This window comes from Ambystoma mexicanum, chromosome 10, assembly GCF_040938575.1.
Source record: "Ambystoma mexicanum isolate Mex_15411 chromosome 10, UKY_AmexF1_1, whole genome shotgun sequence".
Classification (NCBI taxonomy): domain Eukaryota; kingdom Metazoa; phylum Chordata; class Amphibia; order Caudata; family Ambystomatidae; genus Ambystoma; species Ambystoma mexicanum.
Genome location: NC_090932.1, coordinates 1,697,206,486 through 1,697,229,222, shown reverse-complemented (window position 1 = coordinate 1,697,229,222; position 22,737 = coordinate 1,697,206,486). Strand labels below are relative to the sequence as shown.

General features: G+C 45.7%; 1 protein-coding gene across 1 annotated transcript in view; it reads right to left on the bottom strand.

The window, feature by feature from the left end:
* TMEM132C (transmembrane protein 132C) overlaps positions 1 to 22,737 on the bottom strand; it is a 1,669,387-nt gene that overhangs the window by 5,738 nt on the left and 1,640,912 nt on the right. The window lies entirely within an intron of this gene.

Below are 22,737 nucleotides of genomic sequence, written 5' to 3'. Positions count from 1 at the left end.
ACTCTAACTCTCCCCCTGTCCTCATTATTCTTGACCTCTCTTCTGCTTTCGATACAGTAAACCACAACATCCTGATCTCCCATCTCTGTGACACCCTGGGCATCACAGATCAGGCCCTGGCGCGGCTTGCCTCCTTTCTCTCTGACCGTCCTCTCAGGTGGAACTTGGGTATTTTCTCTCAGCTAGCTTTCACTCTCTCTACTTGTGGTGTCCCCCATGGTTCTAACCTATCCCCTGGTTCTCCAATGTTTACATGGTACCTCTTGCCTGCAGAATCTCTGCCTTCACCTCCAACTGTCAGTGTTATACAGATGAAAAACAGCTCTCTTTCAGGCTACCCTCAGCCTCCTCCTCACTCATTCCTGGCTGTCTTTCCGCAATTCGTTCTTGGTGTGCTGTGAACAATCTTTGCCTTAATGCCAGCAAGACAGAGATCGTCCTCATTGGGACCCCTACTCCCACCTTCCCACTCTCACTCTGGCTGACCTCCCTTGGCCCTGCTCCCTGACCCACTTGTGAGGCAAAAAATCTGGGTGTCATCTTCGACTCCACTCTCTCCTTCTCCTTTCACATCTCGGACATCTCTAAAATGTCCCACTACCAGCTGCACCAACTCAGAGGTATACTACCTTTCCTTACTTTCCCCCCGAGGCTTACCATCTCCAGAGCCCTGGTCCTCTCTAGACTTGGCTGCTGCAACATTCTCTTTCACAATCTGCCTACTTCTACTCTCTGACCTCTACAACTCATTGCGAACAGAAATGGGATACTTTCCTTGGCCTCAAGCCCAAGGACCACATCTCTCTGGCATTGACATCCCTCCACTGGTTCCCCATGGCTGTAAGGATCAAGTTCACAACCCTCTGCATAGTCCACAAGGCTTTCTGGGGCCAGGGCCTGCACTATCTTTAACTCTCTCTCCCTAAATACTCTCTTTCTACAGCCCTGCGCTCATCCTCTTCCAACTCTCTGCGGATGAGCCATTTTTCCAAACTGAGATTTGGGGGTAGATCTTTATCCTCTGCAGGTGCCTCCCTCTGGAAAAGCCTCTGTGCCTCTCTCCATCTTGAGCCAGAGCTCCTTAAGTTCCGGAAACTCCTTAAGACCTGCCTCTTCTCTTCCTCTTTCTCTCTCCCTCTCCCTTGCTAAACGCCTCTCCATTCCCTCTTCCTTCTCCTCCCTAACACTGCTTCATTTCTGCTCACTGGTCATCTGGTGCACCTACAGAGCCTCACAGGTCCCAGGCCCCGCCGCCAGTCTTTGCACTTGCCCCCGTGCCTCTGCACTCTACTCACCACTACTGCACTTCTGGAACTAGTTCCATGAGAAGGATAACCTCTCTGCACTTAACCCAGGGCACTGCTTGAGTGTGCACACTTGTTCCCCTCCCCCTCCCTTTCACTTCCTGTCTGCGCACTTACATTACCTAAAATGCACTAGGCCTAGTTCAGTAGTTTTTGTTTCTGTATGTTCTTCTCCTTCCCCCTCTTTCAGCTCACTCTTTGTCATGCACTTGCGCTTTCTGAAACGTCACTTGCCTACTACGATAGTTTAAGGATTGTATGTTCTTCTCCCTCTCCTCCCCCTTTCACCTTCCTTCCTGTCATGCACGTCACTAGTAGTAATGCTGTCAGGCCTAGAATGCTAGTAATTTTTTGGTACATCATTCGAAAAGTTCAAGGACTAAGAATGACTCTGTATTCCCTTGTTCACTTCCCACCTTGAAGTGCTTGGAAGCACTTCACCTGTGTATAAGCACATTAAAAATAAACAATTACAATTATGTCACAAATATTTACAGCTATGGTGTGAAGCGCTATAGAAATACAATAGAATACAAATACAAACACAAGTGAAAAAACATCAGGGTTCCTTACTCAAATATGTTTTTTTAAGACAAGAGTAGGAAAAGTGCAGGAAAATATCTCTGAGTGGGAAAGAAGAAGGAACACACTTTTGTGTATCTTACCCAACACACTGATATAGCAAGTTGGCCTCTATCGGGTTCAGGTACTCACAACTTCACACACTGATATGTGGCCTTGCTGTGCTAAAAGGGTATTGTGGGTTCTGGCCATTTTGGGCTAACTGGGCCTATAGGAATCCTGTCTCGCGGTGCTTAGTAGCATAAAGGAGCAGGCCATGATGTGCTTTCTGGATAGAATGGGCTCCGCGCGCTGCTGTGCTTTATGAGTATAAAGGAAGCCGGTCTTGTGTTTCTGTGCGGACTGGCCTTGGTGTATTCCGGTCACTCTATGCTAACCAGGCTATAGGGAATCAGGGTGTGCTTTAGTAACTGGTACCATTCTTTGTTGTGCTTACTGGGTATAATGGAGTTTGTAGTTACTATGCCAATTAGGCATAATGAAATCGACCTGTGCCGGTTTTACTGTCGTAATGGATTCTGGCAACATTGAGTTATTAACTGTACATAACACAATCTGGCAATACTTTACTATCTGGGCAATGCTATGCTATCTGGACATAGTGTAAAGTGACATGCGGTGCCATATCTGTCTTTTGCACACAGACCATGCTGTGTTTACTATGCATATATTGAGCATAATAGAGAATGAACATGCGATGCAAACTGGACATGTTGAAATCTAGGCATGCTGTGCTTACTGGGCATAACGGAATCCAGTAATGTTGAGCATAATAGTGAATGAACATGCTGTGTAAGCTGGGCATGATGAAATCTAGGAATGTTGTGGTTCCTGGCCACAGCAGAATCCAGTAATGTTTAACATAATAGTATATGAACATGCTGTGAAAACTGGGCATGATGCAATCTAGGCATGCCGTGCTTACTGGGCATAACAAAATCCAGTAATATTGCGCATAATAGAGAATGAACATGCTGTGTAAGCTGGGCATGATGAAATCTAGGCATGCCGTGCTTACTGGGCATAACAGAATCCAGTAATATTGAGCACAATAGTGAATGAACATTCTGTGCAAACTGGGCATGATGCAATCTAGGCATGCCGTGCTTACTGGGCATAACAGAATCCAGTAATATTGAGCACAATAGTGAATGAACATGCTGTGCAAACTGGGCATGATGCAATCTAGGCATGCCGTGCTTACTGGGCATAACAGAATCCAGTAATATTGAGCACAATAGTGAATGAACATGCTGTGCAAACTGGGCATGATGCAATCTAGGCATGCCGTGCTTACTGGGCACAACAGAATCCAGTAATATTGAGAACAATAGTGAATGAACATGCTGTGTAAACTGGGCATGATGCAATCTAGGCATGCCGTGCTTACTGGGAATAACAGAATCCAGTAATATTGCGCATAATAGTGAATGCACATGCTGTACAAACTGGGCATGATGAAATCTAGAGATGCTCTTCTCACTGGCCACAGCAGAATCCAGTAATGTTGAACATAATAGTATATGAACATGCTGGGTATACTGGGCATGATGCAATCTAGGCATGCCGTGCTTACTGGGCATAACAGAATCCAGTAATATTAAGCACAATAGTGAATGAACATGCTGTGCAAACTGGGCATGATGCAATCTAGGCATGCTGTGCTTACTGGGCACAACAGAATCCAGTATTATTGCGCATAATAGTGAATGAACATGCTGTGCAAACTGGGCATGATGCAATCTAGGCTTGCTGTGCTTACTGGGCACAACAGAATCCAGTATTATTGCGCATAATAGTGAATGAACACACTGTGCAAACTGGGCATGACTTAATCTAGAGATGCTCTTCTCACTGGCCACAGCAGAATCCAGTAATGTTGAACATAATAGTATATGAACATGCTGCGAAAACTGGGCATGATGAAATCTAGGCCTGCCGTGCTTACACAATGTAGTTCAATTTGGCCAGGCTCTGTGAACTGGGCAAAATGGAATATGTTAATGCTGTTCTTACTGAGCAGATTGAAAACTGAAAATGAAGTGCTAGCAAAGCAGTCATGATTTAGCCTATTATGCACTGGTTGGGCATAATGGAAAGTGTAATAATGTATTACCTGGCCATAGTTGATTCAGGCCAGGAGGTGCTAATTGGCCATTCTAAAATCTGACCATGATGTGTACAGAAAGCTCACAGTATTCTACCAGGACATAATGGAAAATATGGGTCATGCGTTAAACAAGCAAAATGGAAACTGCCAATAAGTGGCAGAATGAGAGCGATGTACACAGGCAATAATGTGATAACTTATTATATTTATTGGATGTTTGTAAGGCGCCTGTACAACAAATTGTGTTTGAAGGCGACACATGGCAAAACAAAAAGGGGGGAGGGGTGGACAAGGGAGGAATATAACAATAACGGTCCTACTATACCTTGTGACATTTGGATTGAGCAAGTGCAGTAACGAGAAGTGCGAGGGAGAGGGGTGAGGAGGGAAGTGGCTGTGGTGCCAATGTGAAGTGCTAGCGTGGGAAGGGAAGTGCAGGGTAGAGCAGAGAGAGTGCAAGTGATCAGGGGTGGATGAGGAGGTGGGTAAAAGGGGCTTGGTGAGTGCTAAGGGGAGGTCAGGAGGGCAAGTGCCACGGAATTGCATGGGCTCCAGGGGGTGAGGGTCCACATGCTAAGAGCACAGAACGAGGGTCGACTGGGCGGGGGGCCTGGTGCCCTGTAGAATTCAGAGGGAAGCAGGCAGATGGTCACTGTGGCAGATGGGGTTGTTAGAAGGGGGAGAGAGGGAAGGAAGAAGAGAAGAGGAGCTTCTGTCAAATGAGAAATTCTATCGTGCCTCCTATCGCAATAAATATATGTATATTGGCCTACGCCAAGCTGCTTGTAAGTCGCTTGCGAAGAAATCCGTGTTGCAAGGTCCTGACCTTAGAATCAATGTAAGCTGCCATTTTAGGTCAATCCGCCATTTTAGGTTCGCTTTGTAAAGTCACCCTGTGAGTTAAAATGGTGGACGATGTCATTCCAAAATACAACATGGCCGTCTTGACCTCTGTATGTAGCTAATATGTAACTTGCCTGCAGGCCACTTGTTGAGGTCGTGAACTGAGACCTTGTCCTTCTTGACCTGTGTGTAAAGGATTATTCGTGCAATGAAACTAATCCGCGAGCATATGTTAAGAACAATGTGTTCAAATACTGAACGTGGAACACTTGTTTAACTACATTGTATTAATGTTTGAGAAGACCTGCATGGGAAATCCCAGAATACACAGTTGCTGTATAGGCTTGTTGATATATGTATTAAAAGCAAACCAGTTATATGCAGATGTGCGAGACTTGGCATGAACCCTAGATCGGTGATGTATTAGCGGAAATATTAACCTGAAGTGGGGCTGGACATCGTGCTCACAAAGAGTATAAAAAAACAATGCATTCTAATGTACAGCGTCTCTCACTGAACACACTGAACCACGCTGGAGTTAGTTGCGTTTCACTGAGGGCCGATAGCTATCTGATTTTGCTCTGTTCTTAGTAACTGGATTCAGTATAAAATAAAGTACTTTTTTATGTTCCTTTGTAACCCGTGTTCGGTGTATTTCCTTTTGGGGTACTCAGCCTCGATATTTTGTTTTCACAGTTGGTGCCCGAATAGGGACCCTCAAGATTGGTGCCGGATTATTGCAGGCTATCGGATCGGGATCGGACGGTGTGACAAAAAGGGGCCCCACTGAACGAAACGCGACACCTCAGCAGCGCTGCACGACCCGATCCCTGGACGATTTGTTTGTGGTCCGAGAGGGCATCTTGACGAGGGTCCACTTATCGAGGCGGGCAGATTTGCCGAAATCACCATACACGAGGTAAGATTAGTTAGGTAAGATTCTTTGAAATCCGATCGGACCTCCTTAGGTTTGTTCAGGTGAGTCGTGACCCGACTCTTAATTCAACCCTGATAATTTGAATTTGGCGCATTGTATCTGCAGACACAATTATTGACCAGGTAACACCAATAATTTGATATGCCTGGGAAATTGTCTACCTGCTTCAGGGCGTTGTTCCGCAGCGATAGACAATCTTTGGAATTTAGCCGTCCCGCACCACAGGAGGGGTCGCTGGCATGTACTATGTACTGTAAGCATGGCATTGAAAGTATAGTATTTAATGACATTTGGCACAGACAAACCAGACATGCCTCCGAACTTCAGTGGCCCATCAATGGTAGTTTTGAAATCCCTCGTATTGAGTATTTAGAGTCAATTCTACTAAAGAAAAAGGCTGGACCTGCAGCATTCGATGTTTTGCAGAATTGGAAAAAAGAAGCGTTGCAGCAATTTAAGAGTAGAGAAAAACATGCGCCCCGTCATAAGACGAACGCCGAAAAAGCATTATTATATGACCAAGATAAACGTTCTGAGTCGACTAGGAATATGGATAGGGCTTTCTCACTTGGAATTCAGAAAATGTATCCTTCTAAAGACCTTCATCTTTCTGACGAATTCATCGACAAATTGTTAAATGAACGAAGGCCTTGTGCCTCTGCGCCACCTCCGTATGTTCCTCTTCCTGCTGCTTTGCCTCTTCCTCCTGCTATTCCTGCTCTACCTGCTGTTGTTCCCATTGTTCCTGCTCCTCCTAATGTTCCCCTTCCTCCGGCTCCTCCACCTCTTCTTATCGCACCAGTTACAGTACCTCCATTGAATTTGCCTGCTCCCTCTCTTCCAAGTGGTCCTGAGCCGCTTGTAATCGATCGAGGTGCAGGGTCAAAGGTTCTCACTCGCAATACTGTACCACCAGAGAAGAAACGTGATTTGATTGCATGGGCTAAGCATTGTATGGAGAGGGATGATCAAGCTAATGTTTTTGCCACACTTTGTAATATGGATAATTTTCCTGAGAAAAATGTTTTTATTGAAGGTTTAGGGATTCATTTATGTGTAATGTGTGGTAAATTAAATAATACAGATCTCCCGCAAGGGTTAAGGGATCTAAATACTTTAGCGTTTTCTAGAGACACTGTGGAGAAAGTAAATGAGCATGTCGAGAGGTTATTTGGGTTTAGAAAGGAGTTAGAAAAGTTGCAGAATGAGGATGATGAGGGGGAAAGTATGTATGTGCAGAAACGGTTCCTTCCTTGTCGTAAATCGATATCTGAGGAAGCACGAATTTGTACGAAGGACGCACTTAGATGGATTTCGGATATGCCGATAACTCCAGTTGAAGTATATGACACATATAGTCAGTATACGCCAGAAATGCAGAGGAAAGTGATACAGGTAATGATAGAGTACCTACAGGATGATTGTGTAAAGAGAAAGATTAGTTGTCCCACAGAGTTATTGAGTATTTATAAGAGAGATTTTTCACTTGACACTTCTTCGACTGCTTTAGTGCTCGACTTAGCTCTGTTGCTTAGTAAGCATTCAGAGCCACCTACTTCTCAGTTGCCTATGAGAGAGGTTCCTCCGACATTTGTCCCAAAGGTTGAGATTGCGGCCGATGCTGCACGGGGTATAGTCGCTGTGGACATTCCTGCACATTATGTATTGCAGTTCGTTCACGTCCCGTTCTCAAGACAGGAAGTGAATACTATTAGAAAATCTATTCCTGATATTAGGAAAAATCCGACAGGATTCTATAAAGAAATAGAGTCCGTCTTGCAATCCTCAGTGTTCACCTTAGGCGATATCGATTTGTTATTCCCTGTACTCCTGCCCGTAGATTTGTGGGAACAAGTTAGAACTATAGACGACGTGCCAGGGTTGGGAGATACATGGGCGAACATAACTAGATTTGATGGAGAAAGGCCAGCTGGTGAAAGACCGCCTCAGGTGATATCAACTTTGCCTGATAGAATCATTGCAAAATTGAAAACTATAATTCCAGAGAAAAGAATTATTTAGGACAAACTTACGGCCTGTGTCCAAGGGAAGTCTGAGGGTGCTACCGAGTTCTTTAATCGGTTCGAACAGGTATTTTCGGATTTCAGTGGACAAGACCTAAGCACAGAGTCTGGGAAAAGGTTATTTGTGGACACATTTGTGCATGGATTGCTGCCTGACATCCAGTCACAAATTATGTCTTCTGAGAGCGCTTGGCAGGCAAAATCGCAATCAGAAGTACTGCACATGGCTCAGTACTACGAGAATCGTGTCAATAATGAAAAAGATAGAGTTGAAAAACGAAAAGGTGATTTGAAGACTAAAGTGCTATTACAGCAAATTGTTAGAGGCCTCAGAGGTAGTTCTCAGATTAGAGGTCAGTATGTCCCGAAAAGGGAATGTGCCCTTGGGTCCTGTGCTCATTAACGAGTGCGCCTATTGTCATCAAGAGTGTCATTGGCATGCACAATGCCCCGTCCTTCGACAAAGGTCGAATAACACGTTTGGGAATATGGGTAGGCGATCCAGAGGTCGCCCGGGTGTAGGGGGGCCTGGTAGAGGTCAGTTTACACAGGATCCTCAGCAACCTTTTTCACAGGATAATCAGATTTCGAGTGTGGACACTAGGAACATATTTGATCATCCTTCCCCTGCATATTTATCTGAAGAGCTTCCTTTTGATGACATTCTGTTTCGTTAGGATTGCCCGAAGCAGGCTTTGGAACCTACACCTATTCCCGTCAATCAGAAAGGTCCCTACATTGAAATGGTGGTGGGAAATAGGAAACATCAGTTTTTGATAGACACTGGAGCACAGAAGTGTTCCATTGATCATTCGTGGGTTCCAAACATTCCACGGTCAGGGCAAACCAATGTTTCTGTAGGGTTTTCTGGCACACCAGTTGTTTGTCCGGTTTCTTCGCCAGTGCCCATTTCTTTGGGTCCCTTTATGGACCATTGTCCATTTCTGTTGACTTCGAATTGTGGAGAGAACTTGCTGGGTTTGAATCTGTTAAAAGAGTTAAATGCAGTGATTTATTGTTCTTCTGATGGAGTGCGCTTGACGATTTCACCACAGCAATTTTCTGTCTTGCAATTCCTGACTAGGCCTTTGCCGCCAGAATTCATTAATGTACCATAGAGTTTATGGGATGTTGACGACAATGACATCAGTGTTTTACAGAATGAACCTGTTAAGATAGTTTTGAAACATGGAATTGAGCTGCCACGCATTCCCCAGTATAAGATTTCAGTTGAGGGCGAGCAAGCTTTGAAATGCATTGTTTCCAATTTTGTGCATCGTGGGGTGATTGAAGAAATTTCAGGAAGTTTGTGTAATAGTCCGATTTTACCCGTCTACAAGAAAGGCGATAATGCAATTCCATTCCGTTTCATAATTGATTTACGTGCCATTAATAAAGTCGACGCTCCACAATTTCCAATTGTGCCTGATGTAACGACAATTTCAACCATGATTCCAGCTACAGCTACTTACTTTAGTGTTGTGGATCGAAAGAATGCTTTCTTTAGTATTCCTATACAAAAGGATAGTAGATACTTGTTTGCTTTCACCTTAGAGGGACGCTCATTCACATTTACTCGTGCACCTCAAGGGTACACAGAGAGTCCTAGCATTTATAGTAGGGCTTTGAAAGAACAGCTTGACACCCTTGAATTGCCCTCTACTTGTACATTGCTTCAGTATTTTGATGACTTGCTTTTAGCTGCTGATTCTGAGAGTGCCTGTAAGGAGGGCACTGTGTTGTTGCTTATTCACCTGGCTAAGCATGGTCACAAAGCTTCGCTTAAAAAATTCAATATTGTTGCCAGGAGGTCGCCTATTTAGGCTATCTCCTGTCAAAGGAGGGAAGAAGATTGACACCTGAAAGAATAAAACACATTTCTGGCATGTCTGTCCCAAATACACAGAAGGAAGTTAGAGCCTTGATAGGTATGGCTTCCTACTGTAGGTTGTGGATCCCACATTTTTCACTAGTAATCAAACCGATGTTGGCTTTGACAAAGAAGGGCATATTTTCGCCATTGCCATGGAACGCGGAACACCAACAATCGTTTGACTTCCTTAAGACTGCATTATGCTCTGCACCAGTTTTGGGCACACCAAACTATGAAAAGGCCTTTGTATTGTTTGTGCATGAATGTGATGGATGTGCTTTGGCTGTATTAACGCAGCAACATGGAGGGAAGAATAGGCCGTGCGGTTACTTTTCTTCCGCCCTTGATCCTGTAGCTTCCGCCCTTGATCCTGTAGCATGCGATTTGCCAAGATGTTTGCGAGCTGTCGCTGCTGCTGTCGCTTCTGTAAAGCAGAGTGAGGGAATGGTCCTAGGCCATGATCTAACCCTGATGGTGCCTCACTCTGTAGATGTTCTACTGAACCAAACCCAAACGCAACACCTCACTTCTGCACGGTTGACAAGATGTGAATTGATCTTGTTTGCTCCTCACATTCAAATTAAGAGGTGTTGTGTTCTTAATCTGGCTGAACTCCTACCTTTCCCGCAAGATTCTACTTGCAGCGATGAAGAGTCACATGACTGTCTATATACTACCGAACAAGAAACAAAGGGTAGAATTGATTTGAAAGACACTCCTTTGGATAATCCGCAAGGAGAGCTGTTCTGTGATGGCTCTTGCTTCAAACTTCCGGATGGTACATCCACAGCTGCTTATGCAATCACCACATTAAACACGGTCGTGGAAACCAAGAGAATTACGCATAACTCTGCGCAGGCCGCAGAGATTATAGCATTGACCCGAGCTTGTGAACTTTCTGAAGGGCTTGCAGTAAACATATATACTGATAGTCAGTATGCCTTTGGGGTGGTTCACAACTTTGGGAGACTTTGGTCAGAGAGAGGGTTCCTAACTTCACATGGCACTAAAATCCAACATGGCTCCCTCATAGTACAACTACTCTCAGCGCTTGCGCTCCCTACTCAGTTAGCAATTATGAAATGTGCAGCACATGGAAAGATTGCAGATGACATAGGAAAGGGGAATGCTTTTGCTGATCAGATAGCTAGACAAACTGCTACCGATCCCCTTACGGAGATGTATGTTTCAAGGGAGACTGTAAATGCTTATGCAATGGATGAGGGTGTTGGGTCTGTACGGGATATCCAAGCCGATGCCACATTAGAAGAATCCAAGAGGTGGGCTGGAAGCTTGGGGAAACTTGATGATGACGGGTGTTGGGTGGACATAGCGGAAGGGAAATGGCTACTCCCTGAGGCGTATATAATGATGATGGTCGTTATGGCCCATGGTCCTACGCATGTATGTGCCGAGAAGATGACAAAAATGTTTTAGAAAGTTTGGTCAAATGGCAAAATTTCGAAAATTGCCCAGAGCTATGTCAAGGATTGCATGATTTGCCTAAAACACAATGTGGGAAAGGGGACAGTAACTCCAAGGGGAAGTTTTGGGCCACCCTCTGTCCCCTTTGAAGTTATCCACTTTGACTTTATTGAAATGGAACGATGTGACAATAAAAAATATGTGCTGGTGGTCATCTGTGCTTTTAGTAAATGGGTTGAGGCTTTCCCCATTAAAGATGCTACAGCCATGACTACTGCGAAAACCATGTTAAAGGAGTACTTCCCGCGGTTCGGGCTACCAAGAGTTATATGGTCGGACAATGGTCCACATTTTGTCGCTTCTGTAATTCTGCAGATATATGCGGCATTACAGATTGACAAAAAGTTCCATTCGGCCAGACATGCTTAGAGCGTCGGACTAGTAGAAAGACACAGCGGTATCATCAAGAACAAGCTCGCTAAGACGTGTGCCAGCACCAAACTAAAATAGCCGGACGCCTTACCGATCGTGGTATTATCCATGCGTACAACCCCTCAAACTAAGACTGGGGTCTCTCCATTTGAGGTAGTAATGGGGAGACCTGCCAATATCTGGAACCTTCCTAAATGCAATCCATTGAGAAATGTTGAAAATGTATTACTTTCAGATTATTGCAGCCAGTTGACTAAAAACCTGTATTTGATTTATCACCAGGTACGAGAAGCTTTATCTGTGCGATACGAGGGCCCGGGCCACAAAATAAGGCCTGGAAGTTGGGTGCTCATCAAGGCATTTGAGCGCTCTTTCTGCCTTGCGCCTCACTGGCGTGGCCCGTTCCAGGTCCTGTTGGTCACCCAAACCTCGGTGCGGGTCTCTGGAAGAAAGAACTGGATCCACGCGTCCCACGTCAAGAAACTTCCTCACCCAGTTCCACACATTACAGAAGAAACAGAACCCTTTGCTAACGCTGCAACCAATGATCCCAAAGCAGTAAATTGCGCCGAGAGTGTGTGGGAGAATCTCTCTGACCCCGTGAGGCTTGGTGAAGCCGCCATTTTGTCTGCACACTCTCCAAAGGTTTTGCATCCGGAAACTGCTGTTTCAAATTCTGCATCTTCACTTGTCTCTGATACGTTGCTTCCAACGGGAAGTGACGACACATTGTTTCCGGATCAATCAGTACCGGGAAAAGTAAGGTACAATCTGCGTCCAAGAAAATAGACTTACGGCACAGTTTTTCTGTGCATCTGATAGACTTACGGCATGGTTGTGCTGTGCATCTGATAGACTTACGGCACGTTTCGGCTGTGCATTTGAAGAAGAAAAGGATCATCGAGGGCTTGTTTTTGCCCAAATTTGAGAAAGGGGATTGTGTTGGCTAGGGTTGTGGAAGGACTAAGAAGTTGCGCGGCCTGGAGGTCACCAGCAAAGCACATTGGGGGTATCCGTCTGAAGACTACAATGCCTGCTACCGCTACCGCTCGTATGGGACTTGTAAATAAGGGGGTGACCAACCGGGACAATGGACAATATGCCTGGGCCCCGAAAACGTATTGCTGTGTTTGTATAATGATATTTGGGTTTCTAATAGTCACTGTCTTAGGATTGTGGTACCTTGAGGAAATGCATCCTTTAGAATCCTTGTTGCCCACTGAAAATGTACCTGCTGTTCCTAGTTCCTTCGTACATTTGCATACTCTGTCCCCTAGGGGCTCCTAGCATTGACAAAGGTACCACAATAATACTCTACTACATATCATGAATGCTACGCGTGCCATTTTTAATAAGTCTAACTGTTGGGTCTGCTCACATTTGCTGCAACACTGGGATAAGGGGCTAGGTTGGTATATTCATCCTTTACCATTGACAACTGCTTGTTATGCTTCTCTTAGAGCACTGTTCTGTGGCTGTTGGAATGATAGCATCTCTGCGAACTTTGATGGCACCAATTTGAATAGTTTTGAGAAATGTGTTTTGATTCCCATGGGATGCTCGCTTTTCGTAACAGGAGTAAACCTAACGTTGCTTCTATTAGGCCTTCTGATAGACTGCCTCGTCCTTTCCAATCTTTTATTTCCTTTAAAATGGCTCTGATAGGCAATAAGGATGCCATGCCTCCTTCTTACACTGTTAACCATAGCCCTGATTCAGTTTCTTTTTGCATACAGAGGAATGGAACTCAGTCAATGGGAGATTTTCTAGGTTGTGCCAACGTTGCAAATTTGACTGGGGAAAACAGGCCTCTGTATGTAGGCGAACCTGTCTACTTTATCTGCGGTAATATAGCATTCCCAAGGTTGCCCAGGGATTGGCAGGGAACCTATATTTAGGGATCCTGTTACCTGGGGTGTTTATAGCTAGTACAAGAGAAGTTTCAAAGGCTCGTCCATGACAGGACGAGAATGGGGACACCCCAGCACAAATCTTGGGAGATATAGCAAAATCATTTGTGCCATTTTGGGGGCAGATAGCAAAGATATCAGAAAACTAGCGAGAGTACTGGAGAGAACCATCAACCGGACCACGGACATACTCTATAATATGACATTAGAGCAGAAGGCGATAAGACTAGTAGCACTTCAAAACCGGATGGCTGAACGTGGTGGAGTGTGTAAATTAGTGGGGTCCGCTTGCTGTGTTTTCGGACCAGATTCCTCCCCAACCATCTTCAAGGCTATACAGAATCTGCACGTCCTTAGTTCAGAAGTGCATGTTCCCGAGGGAAACTGGGATCTTAGCGCTTGGTTCTGGGACTTCTTGCGATCTTGGGATTGGAAGGTACTTTCGGTCTTGCTGATTATTTTGGGAATCCTGTTGTTTCTTTGTTGCTGTATTCAGTGACTACCTAGTATATGTTCGATGCAAGGGGGATGTTGTGCACAAGCGATAGGTACGATAGGACATAAAGTGTATGCCCCAGATAAAACTTCCAAAGAATATTTTTTGAAAGAAATTTTAGCGAATGACCTAATGGCAATAGATATTTCTGACAGCGATTCGGGGTGCATGGACGATGATGCATGGAGTTATTTGCAAGGGGATCCAAAGTAGTTTTAGCACTTGGCATAGGCCAAACGGAGGGTTTGTCAAATGAGAAATTATATCGTGCCTCCTATCGCAATAAATATATGTATATTGGCCTACGCCAAGCTGCTTGTAAGTCGCTTGCGAAGAAATCCGTGTTGCAAGGTCCTGGCCTTAGAATCAGCGCCATTTTAGGTCAATCTGCCATTTTAGGTTCGCTTTGTAAAGTCACCCTGTGAATTAAAATGGTGGACGATGTCATTCCAAAATACAACATGGCTGTCTTGACCTCTGTATGCAGCTAATATGCAACTTGACTGCAGGCCGCTTGTTGAGGTCGTGAACTGAGACCTTGTCCTTCGTTGACCTGTGTGTAAAGGATTACTCGTGCAATGAAACTAATCCGCGAGCATATGTTAAGAACAAATGTGTTCAAATACTGAACGTGGAACACTTGTTTAACTATATTGTATTAATGTTTGAGAAGACATGCATGGGAAATCTCAGAATACACAGTTGCTGTATAGGCTTGTTGATATATGTATTAAAAGCAACCCAGTTATATGCGGATGTGCGAGACTTGGCATGAACCCTAGATCAGTGATGTATTAGCGGAAATATTAACCCGAAGTGGGGCTGGACATTGTGCTCACAAAGAGTATAAAAAACCAATGCATTCTAATGTACAGCGTCTCTCACTGAACACACTGAACCATGCTGGAGTTCGTTGTGTTGCACTGAGGACCGATAGCTATCTGATTTTGCTCTGTTCTTAGTAACTGGATTCAGTATAAAATAAAGTACTTTGTATGTTCCTTTGTAACCCGTGTTCGGTGTATTTCCTTTTGGGGTACTCAGCCTCGATATTTTGATTTTGTTTTCACACTTCCAGAACTGAAGGAGAATCGGCTCAAGTCTGAGAGGGGCAGGGAGGCAATTCTAGAGGAAGGCTCCTATGGAGGAAAGAGATCTACCCCCACTCTCCGCTTAGAGAAGCCTCTTATCTGCAGTAAGTTGGAGTCAGAAGATCAAAGGGCTCTAGCAGAGAGGTATTTAGGGAGAGAGATAGTTGGATGTAATGGGCTTCTAGGCCCTAGAAAGCCTTGTGGATGATGCAGGGGTCTAGAATTTGATCTTAACAGCAACCGGGAGCCAGTTAAGAGGTTTTAGGCCTGGGGAGATACGGTCCCTTGGCTTGAGACTAAGGATAGGTCTTGCAGTCCTATTCTGGATTAGTTGAAGGGGGCGAAGGGAGTATAAAGGAAGATTGAGGAAGAGGGTGTTGCAGTCGTCCAGCCTAGAGAGGACCAGAGCTCTGGAGACATTGAGATTCTGGGGGGAGTCGAGGAAAGGGAGAATGCCTCTCAGGAGGTGTAGTAATAAATGTTATCCCCATGTTCAGAAGTATGGAAGTGTGCACAGTATTCTATCTGTGTGTGTACTGGGCTTTTAGCAGCAGGTTTTGCACCATTTCACATACCCCCCCCCCCCTTCAGCTGCCCTCCTTCCCCGGCCACACCCATTGACATGATGCGTAAACCTTTTAATGCCACGCCTTTGCCTTTGCAGTTCCTGCAAAAAGTTACACCTGGATTTGCTAATGCTGCTATAAAACGTGCTGCGTTCAGCACCTTCTCAAACAACACTTCTTGCCTTCTGTAAATGTACTTTAGTTTTTGCTGCCTCACATTGCTGTAGTGCAGGTAGATGTTGGTAGTGGTGGTGTGCATTGAACACTGCATGCGTTATTATGCTGCGGCCCCTCCATAGCAGGCTACATCCAGGTCCCTCAGCAGCACAAACAATTGATCGACTGCTCATCAGTGTTAGTGTTCTACTGAACCCAGGGCAAGTGGTCTGTCTTCTCTTTCTATGGGTTAGTGGAAAGAGAAGATGATAGCAAGCAGAGACGTAGCTAGGATTGTCTAACAAGTGAGGTCTGAATCTAATGTAGTTGAGCCCATCTCAGTGACATTTGCATCTGTAAATGCCCACACAGTGCTGCTAAGTGGGCATTTGCGGATTTTGGGAGGGCCTTCCCTGATTAGGCCCTACCTTGGCTCTGCCTCTCTTGTTTGTTTCAATTTTGTGCTGAGTTTTTTCTGCTGCTGCCCACATCCCAACAGGCTGTAGATAGTGGGGTGAAAAAAGAGCTCCCATGTTTCACCTGGTTGGGTAAAGGGTAGTTCAGCAGAGCAAGGGATGCCCCAAAAATATGAACTGCAGCGTCACTGCCCTACCAGCCCTGCCTGACTCTGTGGCAGTGGGAATGGGGAGGTAGGCGGGGCAGCGACTCTGCACTCTTCTCCTGCAGGCAGCTCCTCATAGAGGGCCGTACATGGGATACATGTTCAGTGAATGCACTCTTCGTCTGTGGCTGCTCCTTTTCAGGCAGGTGGATGTGAGTAGAGCGCAGGATCTCTGCCTTCTGCTCCCCCTGCTGGACCATCTTCAATGTCTGTGTGCAGGAGAAGAGGTTTAGCAGGGATGTGCAGAGCAGCAGGTGGAAGCGTCATCCCTAGCTCCCGCCACCTCCCCTCATTTATACTGGAACAGCAGGAGAAGAGCCCTATGTGAGACACCAGGTATTATCCAATACTGCATCAAGTGTATCAGAGACGATATGCACTCAGACAATCATATCGAATGTGCCCTCGCACTGAAAGGGTGGAAGGATGTCTGCACACACCATCGGACATTGAAGAGCTATAAGTGAAATCGGACGTGAGCAGAGTGACGTCATCTAGGAAAGACATAAGATGCACAGAAACGATATGCAAATACTTAAAGAATGAAGATGTAACAGGAGTAATACAATAAACATATAATCGAAGGCGAAGAAATCATATGCACGAAAGAAATAAGTGAGGAGAGAAATTAAGTGAATATATATACAAAGAAACACAAGGTAGTTTAGTCATATAGAAGCTTGCCGCGTTGCTAAGGCGGCTATTATAAAAAGATGGACGTCGGACTGAAACCAATCAAGCTCCCTCAGAGACATACCAGGGCTGGACTGTCAGAAGGCACTGGAAAAAAACAGTTTTGTGTGAGGAACACAGAGGAGTCTATTGGCCTGGATGAAGGATGCCACATCAAAGAATAATTGCAAGGCACAAGGGGAGTCAAGAGGATGAGCCATGTACATAAGGAATAGTTCTCTTAGATTAAGCAAAGAAAAAAACATCTGTAAGTGCCAAGTACTGGACAATCAAAGATGTCAAAAGCCTATGCAAGGTGGAGTGAGCCAGTCTCTAGAGGCTGAGAGGAGTAATGACACACAGCATAATTGAATCAAATAGCAGTAAATGGAAGGACAAAATGGACCAAATTGTGGTCTCCTCACATGTGAGTAAGAAGTAGAAAACAAGGGCTATTCACTAAGCTCCAGAACAAGATACTGCTGTACCTACACTCCCTTAAAAGTTCCAGAGCACAGAACAGGCTTCAAGTTCAACTATAAAGAAGAGCCCTTGGCTTGGGGTCTGACTGATGAGAGATGATGAACTAATTGGGCAAGTGGGTAGTAGTCTGACGTTGCTCTTTGCACCCGAGTTTCTTTTTGCTTACATGCTGCTAATGAGCCAAAAGTCCAAGGTTGGTAGAGAATGCCAACCAATTGAGGGGCTATGTAGCAACACGCTATATAATGTTGCAGAGGCCAACCCGCTGCTGTTATTGTGCTATAATCTGCATTATAAGTATTTAGAGGTGGTTGAAGGCGTGCCTGTTAGATAAGGGGCATCCAGTAATATTACTAATACTTATATGAAATATAGGCACATATGTTCCCTTCATCAATCCCTCCCTTACATAGGTTTTACCATTTGCCACGTAGGATGACGTCATAGCTAATGCATATCAGGTATAACGTCTTTGTGTAATCAAAATTGAAGTGTGAGTGCGTAGACTACAGTTTGTTGTGCACCAGTTTTCCCTACTTTATTTTATGCTGATAATAAAGTAGTACTTTGCCATATTCTTTGACTGGTTATTTGGTCTGAGATCATTATTGCTAATTGCATCGAGCACATGAGACGCTTCAAGGTTCTAGAGGGTATCCGCAGAAATAATCGAATGCAACATTACCTAATGAGAAATTAACACATTTCTTTGATTGAATCGGTTAGGGATTTTTGTACATTTAGGTATTAATATATAGATGGGGGTGGGTTAAGGGAATAGGTGAAGGTAGGGAGAAGTGGGGGGGCTAGGGTGTCTCCTCCTGCATTAATGTGGTCATTTCTCAATGGATATTTTATTTTTGATAATTTCATGGTAATCCGTGCTAGAGCACATATGGGTGCCAGAGAGGTGAGGAGGGGGCTTCCATGGGGCTGTTATAGCACTGCTTGAGAAAGGGGTATATGTCTGGGCAGTTGATGGCAATGAGGCAAGTAGACGGGCATTTGATGTAAAACCCTGAGCATTGGGCAGGGACCTGGGCAATTCATGGAACTCATTGGTAGCGATTGGCAGTGGGGTATCCCTGGTTGGGCGATAACCAATCTTGTCAATGCTGCAAATACCTGGGCAACTCATGGCAACACTTGGCAATGGAGCAAGTAGTCAATTCTTGTCAATGGGCAAATCACCCAGACATTTGATTGCACATTCCTGAAAGTGGTTGCATAGCTGGGCAGCTGGGGTTCCAGGTGCAGATTCCTGAGAGCGGTTGCATTGCTGGGCAGCTGGGGTTCCAGATGCAGATTCCTGATAGCGGATGCATAGCTGGGCGGCTGGGCCTCCAGATGTGGATTCGTGAGAGCGGTTGCATAGCTGGGCAGCTGGGGCTCCAGATGCAGATTCATGAGAGCGGTTGCATAGCTGGGCAGCTGGGGCTCCAGATGCAGATTCATGAGAGCGGTTTCATAGCTGGACAGCTGGGGCTCCAGATGTGGATTCCTGTTGGGGATCCAGATGCGAATTTGTGAGAGCGGTTGCATAGCTGGGCAGCTGAGGCTCCAGATGTGGATTCGTGAGAGCGGTTTCATAGCTGGGCAGCTGGGGCTCCAGATGCAGATTCATGAGAGCGGTTGCATAGCTGGGCAGCTGGGGCTCCAGATGCAGATTCATGAGAGCGGTTTCATAGCTGGACAGCTGGGGATCCAGATGTGGATTCCTGAGAGCGGTTGCATAGCTGGGCAGTTGGGGCTCCAGATGCGGATTCGTGAGAGCGTTTGCATAGCTGGGCAGCTGAGGCTCCAGATGTGGATTCCTGAGAACGGTTTCATAGCTGGGCAGTTGGGGCTCCAGATGCGGCTTCGTGAGAGCGGTTGCATAGCTGTGCAGCTGGGGCTCCAGATGTGGATTCCTGAGAGCAGTTTCATAGCTCGGCAGTTGGGGCTCCAGATGCGGATTCCTGAGGGCGGTTGCATAGCTGGGCAGCTGGGGCTCCAGATGCGGATTCGTGAGAGCGGTTGCATAGCTGGGCAGCTGGAGCTCCAGATGGGATTCCTGAGAGCGGTTTCATAGCTGGGCAGCTGGGGCTCCAGATGTGGACTCCTGAGACCGGTTGTATAGCTTGGCAGCTGGGGCTCCAGATGTGGATTCCTGAGAGTGGTTTCATAGCTGGGCAGCTGGGGCTCCAGATGCAGATTCGTGAGAGCGGTTGCATAACTGGGCAGCTGGGGCTCCAGATGTGGATTCCTGAGAGCGGTTTCATAGCTGGGCAGTTGGGGCTCAATATGCGGATTCGTGAGAGCGGTTGCATAGCTGGGCAGCTGGGGCTCCAGATGCGGATTCCTGAGAGAGGTTGCATAGCTGGGCAGCTGGGGCTCCAGATGTGGATTCCTGAGAGTGGTTTCATAGCTGGGCAGCTGGGGCTACAGATGCGGATTCCTGAGAGTGGTTTCATAGCTGGGCAGCTGGGGCTACAGATGCGGATTCCTGAGAGCGGTTCCATAGCTGGGCAGCTGGCGTTCCAGATGTGGATTCCTGAGAGAGGTTGGATAGCTGGGCAGCTTGGATTCCAGATGCGGATTCCTGAGAGCGGTTGCAAAGCTTGGCAGCTGGGGCTCCAGATTAAGATTCCCGAGAACGGTTGCATGGCTGGGCAGCTGAGGTTCCAGATGGGATTCCTGAGAGCGGTTTCATAGCTGGGCAGCTGGGGCTCCAGATGCGGATTCCTGAGAGCGGTTTCATAGCTGGGCAGCTGGGGCTCCAGATGCGGATTTGTGAGAGTGGTTGCATAGCTGGGCAGCTGGGGCTCCAGATGTGGATTCCTGAGAGCGGTTTCATAGCTGCGGCTCCAGATGTGGATTCCTGAGAGCGGTTTCATAGCTGGGCAGCTGGGGCTACAGATGCGGATTTGTGAGAGCGGTTGCATTCCTGGGCAGCTGGGGCTCCAGATGTGGATTCCTGAGAGCGGTTTCATAGCTGGCAGTTGGGGCTCTAGATGCGGATTCCTGAGAGCGGTTGGATAGCTGTCAAGTTGCAACGTGCCATGCGTGATACCACGAGCCACTCCAGGTTTTTTCCGGTACATGAGGGGGGCTTGTAGTTTGTCTTTTTCCAATCTGGTATGGACCTACAAATCCCAGCAATGGGGAAAACCGGGTCTGATTTGAGGTATCACACAAGACACAGGCCAACTTGGCAGTTATGCTCTTGTTTTCACTTGTACATAGTGCTTTAAGTGGGATTAGAAATCGAGGGGCGGGGGCTCTCCTAAGTACGTCTAAGTACGTCTTCATGCTGTGTGATGACTATTTACTTGGAAACAAAAGGAGAGGTGGGCAGTCCAGCCCTCCTCCTGTTTCAGAGTACATAGACATTGGGCAGCCGGCACTGCACGGTTACACCTGCTGCTTACAGATGTCAGTACTTCGGGTCAGAAAAAAGAAACAGTGATGTCTTTTCTTTTTTTCTAATTCAAAGTGCTGGCACCTGCAGGCAGCTTGTGTAACCATGCTGCCGCTACACGGGCTGCCTCAGGGGTCAGCGTGGCTGGAGCTAGTCAGGGGTGTGCCCTTTTAAGAGACTGCCAAGGCTCGGCCACGGATAGCCCCGGCCCACATAAAGCACTGCTTGTACATTAGCACTAATTCGAAGGATTTTTCTTGGACATTGGCCTTTTCTTGATGCAAATGAACTTGTTAAAAACTTGTTTACAAGGGCCATCGTGATGCTGGAATGGGGTCAGCATGAAGTTGCTCTGGTGGGGGATATAGCAGACGCGAGGACCCCAGGAGGCGCACAGTGCTGCTTTCCTGCCTGTTCCGGGAGAGGCTGGCAGGCGTCAAGTGTAGCTTGGCTGGTCGGGCATGTTTCAGCTCTCGTAGGCTTTTCCAGGGAATTCGCACCCTGTAGCTGCAGCGCCTGCACTGATACAACTGCATGCATGAAGGGCGTGCATGTAAATCGCCCAAGGCTCTGGAGAACGGCTGCATGAAAACACGCCCCAATCTCCCATACTCTTACATCTTCACTGCCAAGTGATGTCTGGCTGAAGGCCCAGGTCACTAACCAGCTGTGAGGCTTTCAGTGTTGATGTATTACTTGTGTAAAAACAGCAGGTGTCCACAATCTTTGTGGAACACTCCCGTCCCCTGCACACCCTTATAGTTGAAAACACAACCAAATTCTCTTTCAAAAAATAAATCTTTATAAAGGGATGATATCGTCATCCATGGATTGTGTACCCCTCATGGGGTTAGTTTAGGCAAGTGATAATTCAACGTGCAATTTGTCACAGTTTATAATCAACATATAAAACCTAAAGTAAACTGATTTTTACAATACATAGTATTCACAGTAACTATTTTTCATAGTCCAGACAACTAAATATTAACATTTATGCTTCAAATGACCTATAGTAGACAATTTGTACTTGATTAGGACTCCCAATCCAATGTGTCTTAGTAGGCAGAGTCCGAGTTCTCAAAGTACTGAATACTTTACGCGTTTCGGGGTGAATAGAACCCCTTCTTCAGAAGATGTCTACTAAACGTGTTTTTCTTCAATTTATCTGTATTAACAGTAGAAAGGTTATTGTTATTTTAATCATAATAATACATCATAGTCCCTGTCTGTCATGACTGGATTTTTCTTAATATATAATCACCTGTTTGTTTCTTAGTTTGGTCTCAATTGGAGATACCAATTCCATCTTGATCGGTATATCTTTGTCAATCCTAAAAAATGTAAAAAATATGCAAAAAGGGGGTTGTGAGTCCCTGTCATTTTGAGAAGTAAAGATATAAAATAACTGCAACCATGTTTGTATACTCAAACTTGTCCATTAGAGAGAGGGTATAAATGTTTACCTGATTAGCAGGTCGTAGTCGGGATTTTGGGTAATTTCCCGCTTTGTTAAAGCTCTGTACTCCTGTAGTGGATTTTAGAGACGTGATCAAATGACAACGTGGGCCCTGTAAAGCGGAAAGAGATTTATCAGGGGCTAGATTTATCAATTACTGAAAACCTATAAGGTAATTCTATGTGGTGAGTGTAAAGTTCTAATTAAGCTTACCTCCAAGAGGGACGTCTTTATACATGTATCGTATGTTGAAAATCATACGCACGGCAACTGAACAAAAATGGCCGTTCTGATGTTTATATAGCGTGATGACGTCAATGCGTGTCAACGTCATGACGTCACAATGTTTACTTTT